Source organism: Triticum dicoccoides, chromosome 7B, assembly GCF_002162155.2.
Source record: "Triticum dicoccoides isolate Atlit2015 ecotype Zavitan chromosome 7B, WEW_v2.0, whole genome shotgun sequence".
In the NCBI taxonomy this organism is placed as follows: Eukaryota; Viridiplantae; Streptophyta; class Magnoliopsida; order Poales; family Poaceae; genus Triticum; species Triticum dicoccoides.
In genome coordinates, this window is record NC_041393.1 from 694,249,613 (window position 1) to 694,267,591 (window position 17,979).

Below are 17,979 nucleotides of genomic sequence, written 5' to 3' on the forward strand. Positions count from 1 at the left end.
ACAAGATGCTACTAATGCCCTTCTACATGACCTGAGCTCAGAGTTTGCCTTGAAGGACCTAGGAGAGCTTCATTTCTTTCTAGGTATTGAGGTTAATAAAACTCAAGATGGTATAGTATTGAATCAAGAGAAATATGCCAATGAGCTTCTGGCTCGCATGGGAATGAAGAACTGTAAACCTGCACTTACCCCATTGTCCTCTTCAGAAAAACTTTCAGCTTATGAAGGGGAGCCTCTTCAAGAGGTAGAGAGTACGAGGTACAGAAGCACTGTTGGAGCATTGCAATACTTGACACTTACACGCCCAGATATCTCATTTGCTGTTAATAAAGTTTGTCAGTATTTGCATGCTCCTACCACTGCACATTGGTCAGCTGTTAAGAGGATTGTGAGATATGTAAAACATACTGTGAGCTTAGGCCTTAATTTCAGACGTTCAAATTCTACACTTGTCAGTGCATTTTCTGATGCTGATTGGGCAGGTTGTAGTGATGATAGAAAATCAACTGGAGGCTTTGCAGTGTTTTTTGGATCTAACCTCATCTCTTGGTGTGCAAAAAAACAGGCAACAGTGTCAAGGTCAAGTATAGAGGCTGAGTATAAATCCTTGGCCAATGCTACTGCAGAAATCATTTGGTTAGAGTCACTACTTGAGGAACTGGGAGTTAAGCTAAACAGTGTCTCATGTCTTTGGTGTCACAATTTGGATGCAATATACTTATCTGGAAATCCTGTGTTTCATGCCAGAACAAAACATATTGAAATTGATTTTCACTTTGTGCGTGAAAGAGTTGCAGAAAAGAAACTTGAGATACGGTTCATCCCTTCCAAAGATCAAGTAGCTCATGGATTTACCAAGGCACTACCAGCAAAACCATTTGAAGAATTCAAGAGGAATTTGAACATAGGATAGTTGAGATTAAGGGAGGGTGTTAGAAGTTATGTTTATCTCTATTTTGTAATCTCAACCAACATATCATCTCTCTCTCTCTCTCGTAGCTATCCCTTGTAACGACCTGATCTCATACGATGGGTCTGCTTCATCTTGTACGCCAAGGCATGGTTGTTTGCCTCGTATCAATATAAACAACATCGCGGCTCTCCTTCAGGAGAATAGGAACGCTTCCCAATCTAACAAAGACGGCGGAGCCGGTCGGAGTCCAGGCCTGAGAGCTGCCGGACCTGGCAACACATACGTACGCTGATCAGATGATCAAATGCCTCGCAGTGGATCGGTAGCGCAAGCTGACCCACCGCCCCGAGTTAAAAATCTTGGAATCATCAACCTTCAGGTTCAAGGTTACCAACACAAACATTTTGCCTTGCAAGCATTTGCTTTCACCAAAAACTACAAAGCAATCTCAAAATAAAAATAAAAATGGCAACACTCTAGGGAAAGTTTAGAAGCAAAAAAGAGGATAGAATTCCGTCGCCGGGACTTGAACCCGGGTCTCTCTAGGGAAAGTTTAGAAGCATTTGCTACGACGGAACAGTGATGATGAAAACACTGGAGCTTATCTGACCTATACAGCGCACACAACATGTACTTGGCATCACAAAATAGCATGGGCCATGGAGCGGCTGGGCACGAGCTGACATAGCTAGCAAACGTCAATAAACCGAGAACAAACAATGTTTGCTCTAGTCAGGGAAACATGGTCATCTGCTATAGCTTTCGCCAGAGCTGGATATACTAACCAAACATGGTTACAACTCCTTTTTTAGAAAGGGAATATATTAATATCGTGAAGATATAGCAAGATGTCCAAAGACACCAAGGATACACACAACAAAAAAAAGAAAATAAAAAGAACAGAAAAAAAAAACCCGCCACCATGATCAGTTCCTAGCAACAACAACACTATAACCACCACCAAATACAACACCCGGCATACAAAAAAGGTTCTCCGAAAGCAACGCCGTCAAGAAGGAAACAATCACAAGCGTTATCGTTGCCCGATCGAAGATCTTGAGTGTTCATCCTGAAGAAAGTCCGAGTTAGCAGCTAGCACCCCTAAACCGAGCAAAGAGAAGACATCTGCTCTCTTTGGTTCATAACAGATATGAATTCAGACAAAATGGATCATAGGAAAACAAGCCAACGTATGCATGCTTGGATAAAATCCGAGCAATCTGCGCCCCTACGTTGAGACCATACAACATATGCTGGTACACAAGTATCAATATTACTAAAGGTTCGTTCACCGCGACTATACAAAATCTTCCATCAGATGTCGGTGGTCCTGTCAGAGCATCTCCAATAGACACTAGTATATAATAGGGCGTCCAAAAAAAGTTTTAGGATATCTGCAAAAGGGCAGGAGAGAGAAAATTTTAGTGCATTGGAAATTTTTCTGCCGTAGTAGATGGTGAAAAATAGGCCACCCAAAAAACTGCCATTTGGTTCAATTGAAGTCCTTCAACTATGAATTATATCAAACTCATCTCAAATGAATCCAAAACAAATAATATAAAATTAGTACTCCCTCCAATCCAAAATCAGTGTCGTAGTTTTGTTAGATAGTTTATCAATCCATAACATCAAATTCATCACAAACTGTTCATCAAATATAACACAAAGTTCATCACACATGACATAAAACATAGAGATGAAACTGGTGGTTTTGTTGCCCATTCCATGATCACCACTCCTCGATGAGATCTCTTTGAAGATCTTCGTGCTGAAATCTCGAATGTCATGGTAAAAATCGTTGGATGCGGTCTTCCCTCCTACGCGGCCGAACCTGTTGACCCATTTGGTCATATCCAAATCTTTCCCACACTCTTTCTCAATGATTATGTTGTGCATGATCGCAGCGACCTTGATGATGTACCAAAGGATCTCTTGATATCAAATCCTAGCCAATCCTCGAACAATAGCAAACTCGGATTGAGAAATCCCAAAAGCCCTCGACGGCGTGGAAGCAGATAGGGCACTCCACGGCACGTTTGTCTTCCTCGGCAGCGTCGAAGCACGAAGCGAGGTCGCCGGAGCAGATGAGACGGCGGAGCCGGTCGGAGTCCAGGTCCGAGAGCTGCCGGACCAGGCAACACATACGTACGGTGGTCAGATGATCAAATGCCTCGCAGTGGATCGGTAGCGCAAGCTGACCCACGGCCCCCAGTTAAAAATCTTGGAATCATCAACCGTCAGGTTGAAGGCTACCAACACAAACTGGCCATCAGCTTGCTCAGATTTACCTTGCAAGCACTTGCTTTCACCAAAAACTACAAAGCAATCTCAAAAATTAAAAATGGCAACACTCTAGGGAAAGATTAGAAGCAAAAAAGAATTCCGTCGCCGGGACTTGAACCGGGGTCTCTGAGAGCCGAGTATCCTAACCACCTAGACTACGACGGAATCGTGTTGATGGAAATACTAAAACGTATTTATTGTGGTGACATGTCTGTCCTGTACACAACACAGAACAGCACGAACGTTAGAGCTGAATCGCAGCTTTGCTTGAATTCAGACATGGGTGGCAACATCCCTGAACCGAGCAACAACTACATTTGCTCACTGTAGCTCTCTTTGATAACTGTCCATCACCTAGAGAAGCATCCTGAAGCCTTAACAGTTAACACTACTGAAGAGATTATTGAGATTCAGGTTCAGGGTGAATCTGTCTTTCCTTTATCAACTAGGGAAGTCCAAATGGTCAGGTAGTGCATTTCGAATTCTGGATAAACAGTGAGCATGTATGTACAGAGGAGGAGCTTACATGTCAAGTCTTCGATGAAATTAGTCTTTAAGAATTAAGACTGCTAAGTTGCACCACATCTGATATATTCTTAACAATAATACAAAGCCCCGGGGAAAGAACTTCATTTCTAGACAAACTACCTGGTACTGGTTGGAGAAAGAGAAATGGCCTTGCCAGTTTTGCCTGTGAGAACAATGATAAAATTTCTCAAGTCCCATAGGCAGCCACATCGCCATCGCCATCCACATCTACACGCCGGTCCTCGATTGCCGCAGAGAAGCACCCGCCGAACCCACCTCCGCTGCTGGTCTCGATGTTGTGCGTGAACCTTGATTTGTTGTTGTATGGTGAACAACACATGGAGGAGCCATTGGAGTGTAGAGAGCCGCCGGCTGGGAGGGAGCCCCATCAGATAGGCCCACGGCAACGGATGGTGCTTAGGGTTTCATGGGGGATAAGGGTTATATAAGGGAGCGTGTGACGTTCGATGCAATTCTCTAGAGTCAACAGGACACCCGTCTGATGAAAATCAAGAACAAAAAACGGTATCTCCAGGCCCCAATAGTTGAACAACGCCAGCAGTTGCACCACCATGGCTTGCTGTTTTTTAGAGGGTTTTGCTGTTGAACAAGAACACCTGCTAGCTGACGTTTCATCCCCAGGCCCCACTAGTTTGGACAGGTTTTTGACCACCTGTCTGCCTCTGAAATTCTTCCTGAATGAGTTTTATTAATCATGTCCACCATCCTGTCCATCGTCCTGAACACATCTTGATGCTTTACCCAAATGAGTGTAAGAAGATGCACCCCGGAGTATAATTTTTTTATCATCCCTCGTTGGCAATTTGAGAATCTCATTTTGGACTAGGTACCAGATCAGCCGAGCCCAGCCAACCTTATGCGCTAACCCCACCTTTACTTTCTCCATCATGGCCGACACATTTTATGGCAACATGTCTCTGCCACGGAACTCGGGGAGGATCCACATTTCCCTGAATTGCAAGACAACGCAGGTAACCGCGACCAGGTTCAAGTTGGGAGGGAGCTCTTTGTGCTCCGTCATGGGTTGGAGTTGGAGGCCTGTTGTGTTGAGGAAGGACTTGTGGTTGACATTGACGCGGGTCCCACAGATGTAGGCGCAGGAGCAGTAGCTACATTGCCTCTACATGTGGTAGGAGGCGACAAGGTGGAAGATGAGGTCATGTCGGGGGATACCATCTAGGAGTTGGAGCCACATGAAGTCGAGGAGGCTGAGGTGGCGGAGGGCGGGCTCCGTATCGTGGTCGTTGGGCCAGCCCCGAAGAGAGGATGGAGGCTGGTAGATGTGGAACCCGGTGGTGGGAATCTCCTTGGACCTGCCGCCGGCATTGACCATGGCGGTGTTACAGATCTGTTATGAAATTGTGTTGTGATACTACCGTTCTACCTTCATAAAATGCATGTCATGTGCACGATGTCTTTGGTGGGCGTCTTGGGAATGATACCATGCATACTCTAGAGGAGGTGCTAGATCTGTATAGTGCCTCTCTCGGGATGCTACATGTTTTCTCACAGAAAGATGCAACATCTCATTGATATCATACAGAAGAAAAGTAGTTACATCTGGCATAACAAAAGATTGTTTTTATCTCAAAATACAACACATACTTAAAAACTAAAGGTGATGTAAAATAGAAGCACTGAAACAATCGTGCTTCTAACTAGTCAACAATAATTCAAATAATTTCATGCTACAGTTGGCAAAATTAAAGGAATGATCAGTCAACAATTGTCCAACACACATGCAAAAACATCTTAGGCCGTGCTGACCGGCATGACTATCCATCCATGATAGCATCCTCTCCAATGGAATCCTACAGTGAGAAAAAATGATTTAAATACACTTGTCTAGCTTGATAATTCATATGCAAAGATGTGATACATGTTAATAAGAAATGTTCTTACGTCATTTAGAAGGTTGGCAATATCATCCGATGACAAGTTATTAATGTCATTAAGTAGATCATTAGGCTCTTGCTGATTAACCATACTTTCTTGCACATGAAGAATGCCAACTACATCCCCGCCATCAGGCATTGGAGTTAATTCGACGAAACCATCTGTCCGAAGGTTGGAAAGTGTGGAAATAGTTCTTCCACAGCTAACCATATTAATCTCGGGTTTTGAAGTGCTACCAACACCAAGTGCAGAATTGCCATTCAACATCGTCCCTACTGAGCTTATGTTGTTTGCTATGTCGAATGGTGATATTTCCTCATTGAAACCTGACCGTAATGTAGTGATGCTACCTCTGTTAACCATCTGAGATGGTGCCACTGGAGTAGTGTTGTGCGCATTCAATATCCCTACTGTAAGAACATGCGGTGCCCCCATGTTTGGTTTTGGTAATTGATGACAATCTCTATGGACTAATGGTTGTCTTGAGTTATATTTGAAGGATTTGTCCATAGGTTTTTCTTGATGTCCATGTGTTGGTTTCAAGGAGTTTATGAGTTGACCAATGTGCTATTAAGGAATTATCCAAAGATTGGTCATGTGAGTGTTGAGCTTATTGCAAGCATGTCTTGAAGAAGAAGATTGTGTGATCATTCATGTTTACCTTCAAGACATCATCCAAATGAAGAGAGTTGGAAAGATTCAAGGTTGATCAAGACTAAGTCAAGAGTGAATCAAGTTGATCAACTCACAAAGCATAGAAGATGTACCGAGAGGGATCAAGTGATCCCATGGTATGGTAAGCATTGTCCATTGCACTTTGTGTACTAACCCATGGTCTATGTGAGAGTTCTATGTGGGGTTAGGTACGTGTCCATGGGCTTGCGTCAAGAGACAGATATCATACAACCCATGGAAAGGATGACATCAAGTGGTGATCGTCATCAAGATTGTCGTGTGCAAGTTCAAGTGGAGCATCACGAAGAGATCAAGTGCTTGAATCTTGTCATCCATTTTGGTGTCAATGGACTTGTGAAGATGTGCCTAAGAGTGGCTCACCCATAATAGACTGTGGGGGAGCAATCATCTAGTCTTCATCGAGCCAACGCAATCAAGAAAGGTGGTCCAACTTGAGGGAGTCAAGATCGTCTTCATCTAGCTCAAGAGGACCATGTGCAAGGCAAAGGTTTGCCCTTGATAGGTTTTCTATTTTACCGGTCTCGTGGTGGTAGTTGGGAGACCGAGTTATAGGATCGTTTGCCGTACTATCAAGGGGGGGGGGCTCTCAAGTTGGTAGCTTGATCGTATCGTTAGTAGAGAGCTCAAACCATTGCGTACTTGCATCATGTTTCTTGGTTCTTGTTTGGTTATCTTTGTGAGTCTTAGAGCTTATGGTCATCTTGATGACAAGGTTGAGTTCATCGAAAACGGAGTTCGCATGCGTCTTCTATGATGTTTTCGGTGTTGGAGGTTTTACCGGTCTTATCCGAGGAAGGGTTCTCACCTTTTTCTTATGGGACTTTTCTCATTTGCTTATTATTGATATTTCTCTCAAGATTGTGTTAGACCATGTCGTTAGCTTTCCAACAAACTCGGTTTCGTTGAATTCGGAGTCTGTTTGCAAAAGTTATGGCTGTTTTGGTAAAGGCTGCAGTGGTACTACCGCGACTAGAGCGGATGTAATTTTTTACTACCGCTCCAGAGCGGTACTACCACGGCTCCTGAGCGGTAGTACCGCTCCAGAGCAGTACTACCACGGCTCCTAAGCGGTAGTACCGCTTCGGACCAAAATCTCGTGTTTTGCTCAGCGGAAGTAGGCACATAAGTATTTTTTTAGTACTGCTCGCAAGCAGTAGTACCACTACCATTTGCGGTAGTACCGTGAGGTCGAGCGGTAGTACCGTGAGGACGAGCGGTAGTACCGCTCCAGCGGTTCTACTGGCCTTTTGCCTCCTCGCTGTTGTTTTTCAAAGGGGTACTACCGCCCTAGCGGTAGTACCACTCCTTGGAGCGGTAGTACCGCTCTGTGCGGGCTGTGAGCATAACGGTTGGATTTTTCCCCACCTATAAAAGGGTGTCTTCTTCCCCATTGAACCTTATCCTTTGAGCTCGTGTTCTTCCCCGATTGTTGACCTTCTCCGAGCTTGCTATCTCTCAATCCCTCCATGGATTCTTGCTAGTTTTTGAGGGAAAAGAGAGAGGAGATCTAGATCCACGTTTCCACCAATCACTTTCTCCTCTATGTGAGAGGAACCCCTTGGATCTAGATCTTGGAGTTCTTGGTATTCTCCTTCTTGTTCTTTCTCTCATTTTCCTCCTTAGCATTAGTTGCTTCGGTGGGATTTGGGAGAGAAGGACTTGGGCACTCTGTGTGCCCTTGCCATTGCATTTGGTGCATCGGTTTGAGTTCTCCACGGTGATACGTGGAAGTTTCAAGTTGAGAAGCTTATTACTCTTGGGTGCTTGGTGCCCTTGAGCTTGTTCCTCTTGGGTGCTTTGGTGCCCTAGACGGTTGGTGGTGCTTGGAGCTCAATCATTGTGGTGTAAAGCTCCGGGCAAGCGTCGGGGTCTCCAATTAGGTTGTGGAGGTCGCCCCGAGCAATTTGACGGGTACCGGTGACCGCCCCCAAGGGTTGCCAAAGTGTACGGGTTTGGTGACCGCCCCCAAGGCTCGCCATTTGTACGGGTTCGGTGACCGCCCTCAAGGGTCCCTTAGTGGAATCACGGCATCTTGCATTGTGCGAGGGCGTGAGGAGATTACGGTGGCCCTAGTGGCTTCTTGGGGAGCATTGTGCCTCCACACCGCTCCAAACGAAGATTAGCATCCGCAAGGGTGTGAACTTCGGGATACATCATTGTCTCCGTGTGCCTCGGTTATCTCTTACCTGAACCCTTTACTTATGCACTTCACTTTGTGATATCCATATTGTTCTTTGTCATATATCTTGCTATCACATAGTTACTTATCTTGCTTAGCATAAGTTGTTGGTGCACATAGGTGAGCCTAGTTGTTTTAGGTTTTGTGCTTGACAAATTAACCGCTAGGTTTATTCCGCATTTGTTCAAGCCTAAACCGTAATTATTTTCAAGCGCCTATTCACCCCCCCCCTCTAGGCGACATCCACGATCTTTCAATTGGCATCAGAGCCTCGTCTCTCTTCGTTGGGCTTAACCGCCCAGAGAGTAAAGATGTCGACTAGGGTATAACACTCTTAGTTTCGATGGCACAAATTTTTATGTTTGGGTAATTCACATGCTTAAATCTCTTTAGGGCCATGGACCCAAATTTAGAGTGAATTGTAGATATGGGTTTTTCTCCTCCAAAGGATCCCCAAAGATTATCTTTAGAGGATGATAAAAACTCTTATCTCAATGCTCAAGCTTCTAATGTGCTTTTTGATGCTTTGAGCAATGTAGTTATATTTCAACTCATGCCGTTCTGGGATGCTCATGAGTTGTGGACGAAGCTTCAAGATAAATATGGTGTGTCCAAGATTTGTGGGGATGATTGTTCTCCCTCCACCTCCGGTCGTATAGTCTTCCCAACTTCTTCTACTTCACCTACATGTGGTTTGCCACAAGGTAATGATATGGTGAGTAGTGTTGGTCATTGAAATGATGATAGTATGCTTATTGTGGATGATCCTTCATCACTATATTATTGCAATGCTCCTTCTTTGTACTTTAACACTTCGAGCACTCCAAATGTTTCACATGCTTGTGTTGATAGTCCTTGCATATCATGTAGAAATTTCTCGACTAAATCTCATGATGATATGCTTGCTATGCCTTGTTCCCATGATAAAAATGCATCTATTTCCTCGAATTGTTGTGCTAACAATGTAGAAGAAACCGAACACTCCATGGAACAAGATGTGGTGTTTAATGGTGCCTCAAGGGATCCTACTTTGTACCCCAATATGTCTCTTGATCATGATGTTGATGTTAATGATGATGAGGATAATGATGAAGAGAATGATAATGTTGCCTCCTTAAAAATTAAGGGGGAAATGATTTTTAAAGCTCTTCATAAAAATATAAGTGCTCGTTCCAACTTCATGGAAATAATGTCCATTGCCATTGATGGCAAGAAATACATTGAGGAGTTGGAATCTCGTCTAGAGGAGCATGAGGTCACCATTGAGAAAATGGAAGCTCTTGAGCGTGATTACGCAAATGAGATCGCGGAGTTATCTCAAGCTCTTGAACATGAACAAACCACCTCTGAATCTCTTGAGGAGACTTTTGCTCTAGAATTATCTAGAGTGAGGGAATCTCATGATAGAGCTCTTGAGGTGGCCAATGATTTCAAAACTAGAAATGCTAAGCTTGAAGTTTCTCATGCTATACTCCTTGAGGATTTTGAGCACCTCGAAAATGGCTCAAGGGTCATCAAGGGTGAGCTCATCAAACTCACGAGTCTCATGCCCAACTTGAAGCTTCTTATTTAAAAGAGCTTGCCAAGTTGTCCTCTCCTATTGTTGTAAATGATGATGCTTGTGCTACTAACTCTATTACTTGTGAAGCATCCATTTTGAAGGAGAATGTTGAGCTACGGCCTCAACTTGACATGCTATCTAGCAATTATGTGAAATTGGAAGAAAGTCATGAAAATCTCTCAAGCTCTCATGATGATCTTTTAGTATCCCATAGTGTGCTAAAGATAGCTCATGAGGCCATGATTGCTAAGGTAACATCTAGTGAGCCTCATGTGGATACTAGCACTACTTCTAGTCAAGACAGTATATTGCCATGTGCTAGTCCTTGTAATTCTTCTACTCACAATGTTGGTACATCTTGTGATGAATTGCTTTCCTTGCCTTGTTGCTCTAACAATGAAGCTTATACTTCCTCTAGTACTTGTGTTGAGACTAACCATGTAGAGGAAATCAAAGGGCTCAAGGCCCAAGTCACATCTTTGAAGAAAGACTTAGAAAAGGGTCATGAAGGGAATTCCACACTCAACAATATCTTGAGTGTGCAAATATCCCCCAATGACAAAGGTGGACTTGGATTCAACTCCAATAAGAAGAAGAAGTCCAAGAGAATCAAGAAGAAGGGCCAAGAGCAAGTCAAGAATTCGTCCAAGATTATTTGCTTCAAGTGCAAAGTTGAAGGGCATCATGTTAGATCTTTCCCATTGAAGAAGAAGGCCATTAGTGACAAGCAACAAGGGAAGAGGCCACAAGTTCAATCTCACGCTCAACCTCAAGTTGAAGAAAGGCCACTTCTCAAGAAGACTCAAGTTAATGCTTCTCTTGTTGAGAATCAAGTGAGTAGAAAGTGAAGAGTAGACATTGCTACTTATGTCGTGAGAAAGGTCATGTCGCTTATTCATGCACTAGTGGTAACTTATCCAACCCAATTATTATTGATGATATCTATTCTCTTGGGAAGGATAAGGTTGGCAATGTGTTTGCCAAGTTTGTTGGTACTCAAAGTGGTGTCAAGCCTATTGTGACTAACCTCTTAGGACCCAACTTGGTTGGGGACCACCAAACTCAAACTTGATCAATAGGTGTTAATGGAGGGCATTGGAGACTTGGCTACATAATGAAGAATTAAGGGGACTTCATCATTCTTATTGTCTCAAGCCAAGTCAATTTGATTATCAAGTTTCTATCTTATATCCAATGTGCCTCCTTGCGGTAACTTGTACTTAAATTGTTTACATTGAAAGTTACTTGCCCCCTTGCATGTTTTGGTTTTGTTCCTTGCATGTGTTTGTATATGTTGTGCTTCCAACTGTGTGTGATGGTTTGCACATCATGTACGTGTGTGTCGTGCTTTGAGCCTTTTTGCTTCTTGTTTGTATCCTAGTTGGCTCGTGTGAGAGATTAATGGCACATCCTATTTTGGGGGAGTGATGTGCTTTGTGCACCTCACAATCCTATAAATGTGTGTACATGAGGAATACCATCTAGTATTGATATTACAAGATTATCTAGTCACTAGGTGGTATATCTCTCATGAGAAATTCAAATTCAAAAAATCCCATTGATTATCTCTTGTTGGGTCCTCTTATTGCCTCTTGTTAAGTTCTTATTGGTATCACATTATGGGGGAGTAATATGCTAAGTGCATATTACAAGCCTAGAAAATGTTTACATTTGAGATATTGTCACCTAGAATTGATATTGTAGATTATCTTGTTCCTAAGTGGCATGTTAGCTCTACAAGTTGCAATTTGCTTGTGTTTGGTGTGAAGATGATGTCGGATATCCTTGTTATCTACCACCGGGAATTATTTCCAACTACTTCTTGTCTTTTGACAATTGGTAGTCACTTTTGTGTGGTAGAATTTATTGATCATCTTTACATTGGCTTTTGTTTTTATTTGCCTTTTCGCTTGCCAAGGTTTGTGTCAACTCCCATTGTCTTCCATACCACTTGTGGATCTTGTTTATTTCTTGTTCTTGTCTAGGGTTTTCTAGATATAGTGAAAGTGGTGATCCCACCTTGTGCATTTTGTATTCAAATACAAATTCCCTATATAATGGACAACTCGTGGGGGAGCTATCCTATTTTCTCTAGAACACTCTTCTTGTGATCCTTATCAAGTGTGTAGGTGGAAGGCAAGCCATTTCTTTTTGGTACTTTGTGCCATCATGAAACTTTGTTGAGAGCTTGGTTTGTTTGGAACCATCCTCTCTTTGGAAGTTTGACATCTTTTTTTTAGTGTGTATCAATGGATATCTCACTCCTTGTTGTATCTTTAATGATATCTTCCAAGTGATGATTTATCTATTTGGTATCCTTTTCTCTTGGCATTTCGTTTTGTTTTGGTTTTAGTTCTTGAAAGTCTTGAGCATGCATATTTACTTCATGTATGTTTTATGGCATGCTTTCTTTCTTTGACTCAATATATAGGGGAAACTCCACCTAGTCTCAATTTGTATGAGATGTGCATGAAATTCTTTTTCAAATCTATATGCACATATTTATGTGGAGTTTGTCCTATGTATTGGTGTTTCTAACTATTTGGTCCCGATGAGTTTGGGTACCATTTAGTGTCTGTTGTTCTTCTAGGAACATTTGGAGATTCATTGGATGCTCGGCTCACTCACAAGGAAGGTGTTGTCACCATGTGCATTTTGGAGTCAAGCTAGGATGATCAATGAACTACTATCTACCTTCAATGGGTATCTACTACATCCTTCCAATGATATCTCGGTAACAAGTATCTTTATCTACTTCATGCACACATTTATTGCATCAACCTTGTGTAGGTTGTATCATGGCATGTGTTTCACTAGTTCTTGTGATACTTGTTTCCTTTATCAAAGCATCTCAACGATGATCTCATGTTGCTAGTTGTGATGTCTTTGATGGTTGTGTGGTAGGAATTCATCTATAACCAATAAGACCATATCTAGCCATGTGCTATGCTTCCAACCAAATATCTTATTGGTATATCTATGACTTCCTTTTGGATATCTTGTTCCTTCGTGTTGTAACTATTCCGGGTGTACATCCTTCTTTGTAGATATATCTTCATGATTTCGTCTACCTAGAATCTTATACACTTGAGAGAAGTTGCATATCTAGATGATATCCTTTCTTTCATGTCCACCTTGTCTTTCTTATGTTATTTCTTTGGTGGCTCCGTGAAAGCTTTTGCCTTGAGTGTGTGTCCTCTATCGTTGCATCTTGATGCACTCTTGTGTGGTGAAGATTATTTTCCTCTTGCTTATCTTTATGAGGCTTGGTATCCCTCTTCTTGATGAGCCTCTCTTCGTCTATCTTCACCACGGGTTGTCACAAGCATAGGTTCTCTATTTGCTTATTAGTAAGTGAGGGAGTCCTGGACTAGGGGGTGTCCGGATAGCCGAACTATCATCATCGGCCGGACTCCAAGACTATGAAGATACAAGATTGAAGACTTCGTCCCGTGTCCGGATGGGACTTTCCTTGGCGTGGAAGGCAAGCTTGGCGATACGGATATGTAGATCTCCTACCATTGTAACCGACTCTGTGTAACCCTAGCCCTCTCCGGTGTCTATATAAACTGGATGGCTTTAGTCCATAGGACGAACAACAATCATACCATAGGCTAGCTTCTAGGGTTTAGCCTCCTTGATCTGGTGGTAGATCTACTCTTGTAACCCACATCATCAATATTAATCAAGCAGGACGTAGGGTTTTACCTCCATCAAGAGGGCCCGAACCTGGGTAAAAACATCGTGTCCCTCGTCTCCTGTTACCATCCGCCTAGACGCACAGTTCGGGACCCCCTACCCGAGATCCGCCGGTTTTGACACCGACATTGGTGCTTTCATTGAGAGTTCCTCTGTGTCATCACCGATAGGCTCGATGGCTTCTTCGATCATCATCAATGACGCAGTCCAGGGTGAGACCTTCCTCCCCGGACAGATCTTCGTATTCGGCGGCTTTGCACTGCAGGCCAATTCGCTTGGCCATCTAGAGCAGATCGAAAGTTACGCCCCGGGCCATCAGGTCAGATTTGGAAGTTTGGACTTCACGGCTGACATCCGCGGGGACTTGATCTTCGACGGATTCAAGCCACAGCCGAGCGTGCCGCACTGTCACGTCGGGCATGATTTAGCTCTGCCACCGGACAGTACCCTGGAGGCCGCACTCAAAACCACTCCGATCTTCAATTCGGAGCCAGCTCCGCAGATCGAGGATGGATGCCTAGACACCGCCTCGGGGGCTGCAACCTCTACGGCGATAGAGACGAACACCGATCTTGTCCCCCATGAAGCTCGTGACTCCGAGGTGCCGGACTCCTTGCCGGACTCCGGACCTCCCGCGCCCCTCCAGTCGGATCCGATTGGGCGCCGATCATGGAGTTCACCGTGGCGGACATCTTTCAACGCTCACCTTTTGGCGACATCTTGAATTCGCTAAAGTACCTCTCATTATCAGGAGAAGCCTGGCTGAACTGCGGCTAGGACGGTTGGGATGCGGACAACGAAGAAATTCAGAGCCCACCCACCACCCACTTGGTAGCCACTGTCGATGATCTAACCGACATGCTAGATTACGACTCTGAGGACATCGACGGTATGGACGATGATGCCGGAGAGGACCAAGAACCAGCGCCCACTGGGCACTGGAAAGCCACCTCTTCATACGACATATACATGGTGGATATCCCAAAGGATGGGAACGGCGAAGGAATAGCGGAGGATGACCCCTCCAAAAAACAGCCCAAGCGCCGGCGTCAGCGGCACCGCTCTAAATCCCGCCATAGCAAGAATGAGGATTCCGGCACCGGAGACAATAATACACCGGATAGCGCCGAAGACAACCCACTCCAGCAAGATCCAACACAGGAGGAGGGGGACGCCAGCCCTCATGAGAGAGCGGCCGAAGAAGAGGTAGAGGACTATATGCCTCCCTCCGGAGACGAGGCAAGCCTTGACGACAACGAATTCATCGTGCCTGAGGATCCCGTCGAACAGGAGCGTTTCAAATGTAGGCTTATGGCCGCGGCGAACAGCCTCAAGAAAATGGAGCAGCAACTTAGAGCTGATCAAGATCTGCTAGCCGACAGATGGACCGAAGTCCTTGCGGCCGAAGAGCATGAACTTGAATGCCCCTCCAAAAGCTACCCCAAACGTAAGCTGCTCCCCCGATTAGAGGTGGAGGCATATGATCCCGCTTCACCAGGAGACAATACGGCTGATCGACCATCCCGTGGTCGCGACAGAGAGGCCTCAAGGCCCTTCTCTAGACCCGTACCCCGACATCGCTCAAAAAGCACAAGGCCACAGGGGAACACTCCGGACCTGCGAGACATATTGGAGGATAAGGCAAGACAATCAAGATCGATCTATGGATCACGTGAGCGCCCCACGATACGTGACGATCACCGTCACCCCGGACACAGTAAGTCCGTCCGGGGCGAACACAACAGACAAAGCTCTTTTGAGCTCCGTCGCGATATCGCCCAGTACAGAGGCGCCGCACACCCACTGTGCTTCACAGATGAGGTAATGGATCATCAAATCCTAGAAGGGTTTAAACCCGTCAATATTGAATCTTATGATGGCACAACAGACCCCGCGGTCTGGATCGAGGACTATCTCCTCCACATCCACATGGCCCGCAGAGACGATCTCCACGCCATCAAATATCTCCCACTCAAACTTAAAGGACCAGCCCGGCACTGGCTTAACAACTTGCCAGCAGGGTCAATCGGGAGTTGGGAGGACCTGGAAGCCGCATTCCTCGATAACTTCCAAGGCACATACGTGCGACCACCAGATGCAGATGACCTAAGCCACATAATTCAGCAGCCAGACGAATCGGCCAGACAATTCTGGACACGGTTCTTAACCAAGAAAAACCAAATCGTCGACTGTCCGGATGCTGAGGCCCTCGCGGCCTTCAAGCATAACATCCGCGACGAGTGGCTTGCCCGGCACCTGGGACAGGAAAAGCCGAAATCCATGGCATCCCTTACATCACTCATGACCCGCTTCTGTGCGGGTGAGGACAGCTGGCTAGCACGCAGCAACAACCTCAACAAAAATTCTGGCAGTCCGGATATCAAGGACCGCAGTGGCAGGTCGCGTCGCAACAAAAACAAACGCCGCAATAACAGCGATTACAGTGAGGATACGACAGTCAATGCCGGATTCAGAGGCTCTAAACCCGGTCAACGGAAAAAGCCATTCAAAAGAACAACTCAGGGTCTGTCCAATTTGGACCGAATTCTTGACCGCTTGTGCCAGATACATGGCACCCCTGAAAAGCCAGCTAACCACACCAATAGGGACTGTTGGGTGTTCAAGCAGGCAGGCAAGTTAATTGCCGAAAATAGCGACAAGGGGATACACAGCGACGACGAGGAAGAGACCCGACCGCCGAACAATAGAGGACAGAAGGGTTTCCCCCCACAGGTGCGGACGATGAAGATGATATATGCCACGCACATACCCAAAAGGGAGCGGAAGCGTGCACTCAGGGATGTATACGCGATGGAGCCTGTTGCCCCGAAGTTCAAACCATGGTCCTCTTGCCCGATCACCTTTGATCGAAGGGACCACCCCACTAGCATTCGCCATGGTGGGTTCGCTGCATTGGTTCTAGACCCAATCGTCCATGGATTTCATCTCACCAGAGTCCTGATGGACGGCGGTAGCAGCCTAAACCTGCTTTATCAGGACACGGTGCGCAAAATGGGCATAGACCCCTCAAGGATTAAACCTACCAAGACGACCTTTAAAGGCGTCATACCAGGTGTAGAAGCCAATTGTACAGGCTCAGTTACACTGGAAGTGGTCTTCGGATCCCCGGATAACTTCCGAAGCGAGGAGTTAATCTTTGACATAGTCCCGTTCCGCAGCGGCTATCATGCCTTGCTCGGACGTGCCGCGTTCGCAAAGTTCAACGCGGTGCCGCACTACGCATACCTCAAGCTCAAGATGCCAGGCCCTAGAGGAGTCATCACGGTCAACGGAAACACTGAACGCTCCCTCCGAACAGAGGAACATACAGCGACTCTCGCGGCAGAAGTACAAAGCAGCCTTTTAAGGCAATTCTCGAGTCCGGCTGCCAAGTGGCCGGGCACAGCTAAGCGTGCCCGGAGTAACCTACAACACGACCACCTGGCACGTTCCGAGCACGCGTAGCAGTGCGGCCCCAACCCCAGCCCCTGTAAAACATTAAGACAGACCCTTCGCGTACTCCATTACGCTCTGAATATACCATGGGCATGGGGCAAGGGGCTCGACCACGATAAGCCCAAACTGCGGCTCAACCGCACCAAGGGCTCTTAAGTGCGTCGTTTCTTTTTCTTTTCCTTTTATTTTTTACCCACAGGACTCTGTTCGTCAGAGGCCCTGTCCGGCAGCAGACATGCCGAACCCACGATACAACAGCCAGGGAAGGAGAAAGGCTACAATGAAAATCCAGGTGGTCTCCATTATGAGCATTAAATCTGTTTTATGCATTATTCCATAGCCTACCCCTGGAGGGGGACATGTTAAACAGTCCCATCCCTTGCTTACCGCACCACTTGTATCGTCCTGCACTTACAGCAGTTTTTATTTGAATAAAGCAATGCAACACATTTTTGCTTCTAATTGCATTTCTTTCTTACACATATGTTCATCCATGACATGTTGCATCCGTACGTTTTGGTACGGCTAAATACACCAGGGGCTTATGTCTCCCGCGTTATGGTGTGATAAGTCCGAACACTTTCACAAGTGTGGCACCCCGAACTTATAGCATTATATGCATCGGCTCCGAATCATGTTCTTGGGTCAATAGTTGGGTTTGCCCGGCTCCCATGTTTTGGTACCTTACGTTCCGTTTTATCGGCTAAGGTAGCACTGGGAGAACCACTACGATTGCGCCCCAGTTGA

General features: G+C 45.4%; 1 pseudogene; it reads right to left on the reverse strand.

Annotated features, from left to right (window-relative positions):
* Positions 1-5,520: 5,520 nt before the first annotated feature.
* The window catches only part of LOC119339414, a 35,623-nt pseudogene continuing 23,164 nt past the window's right edge, over positions 5,521-17,979 (reverse strand).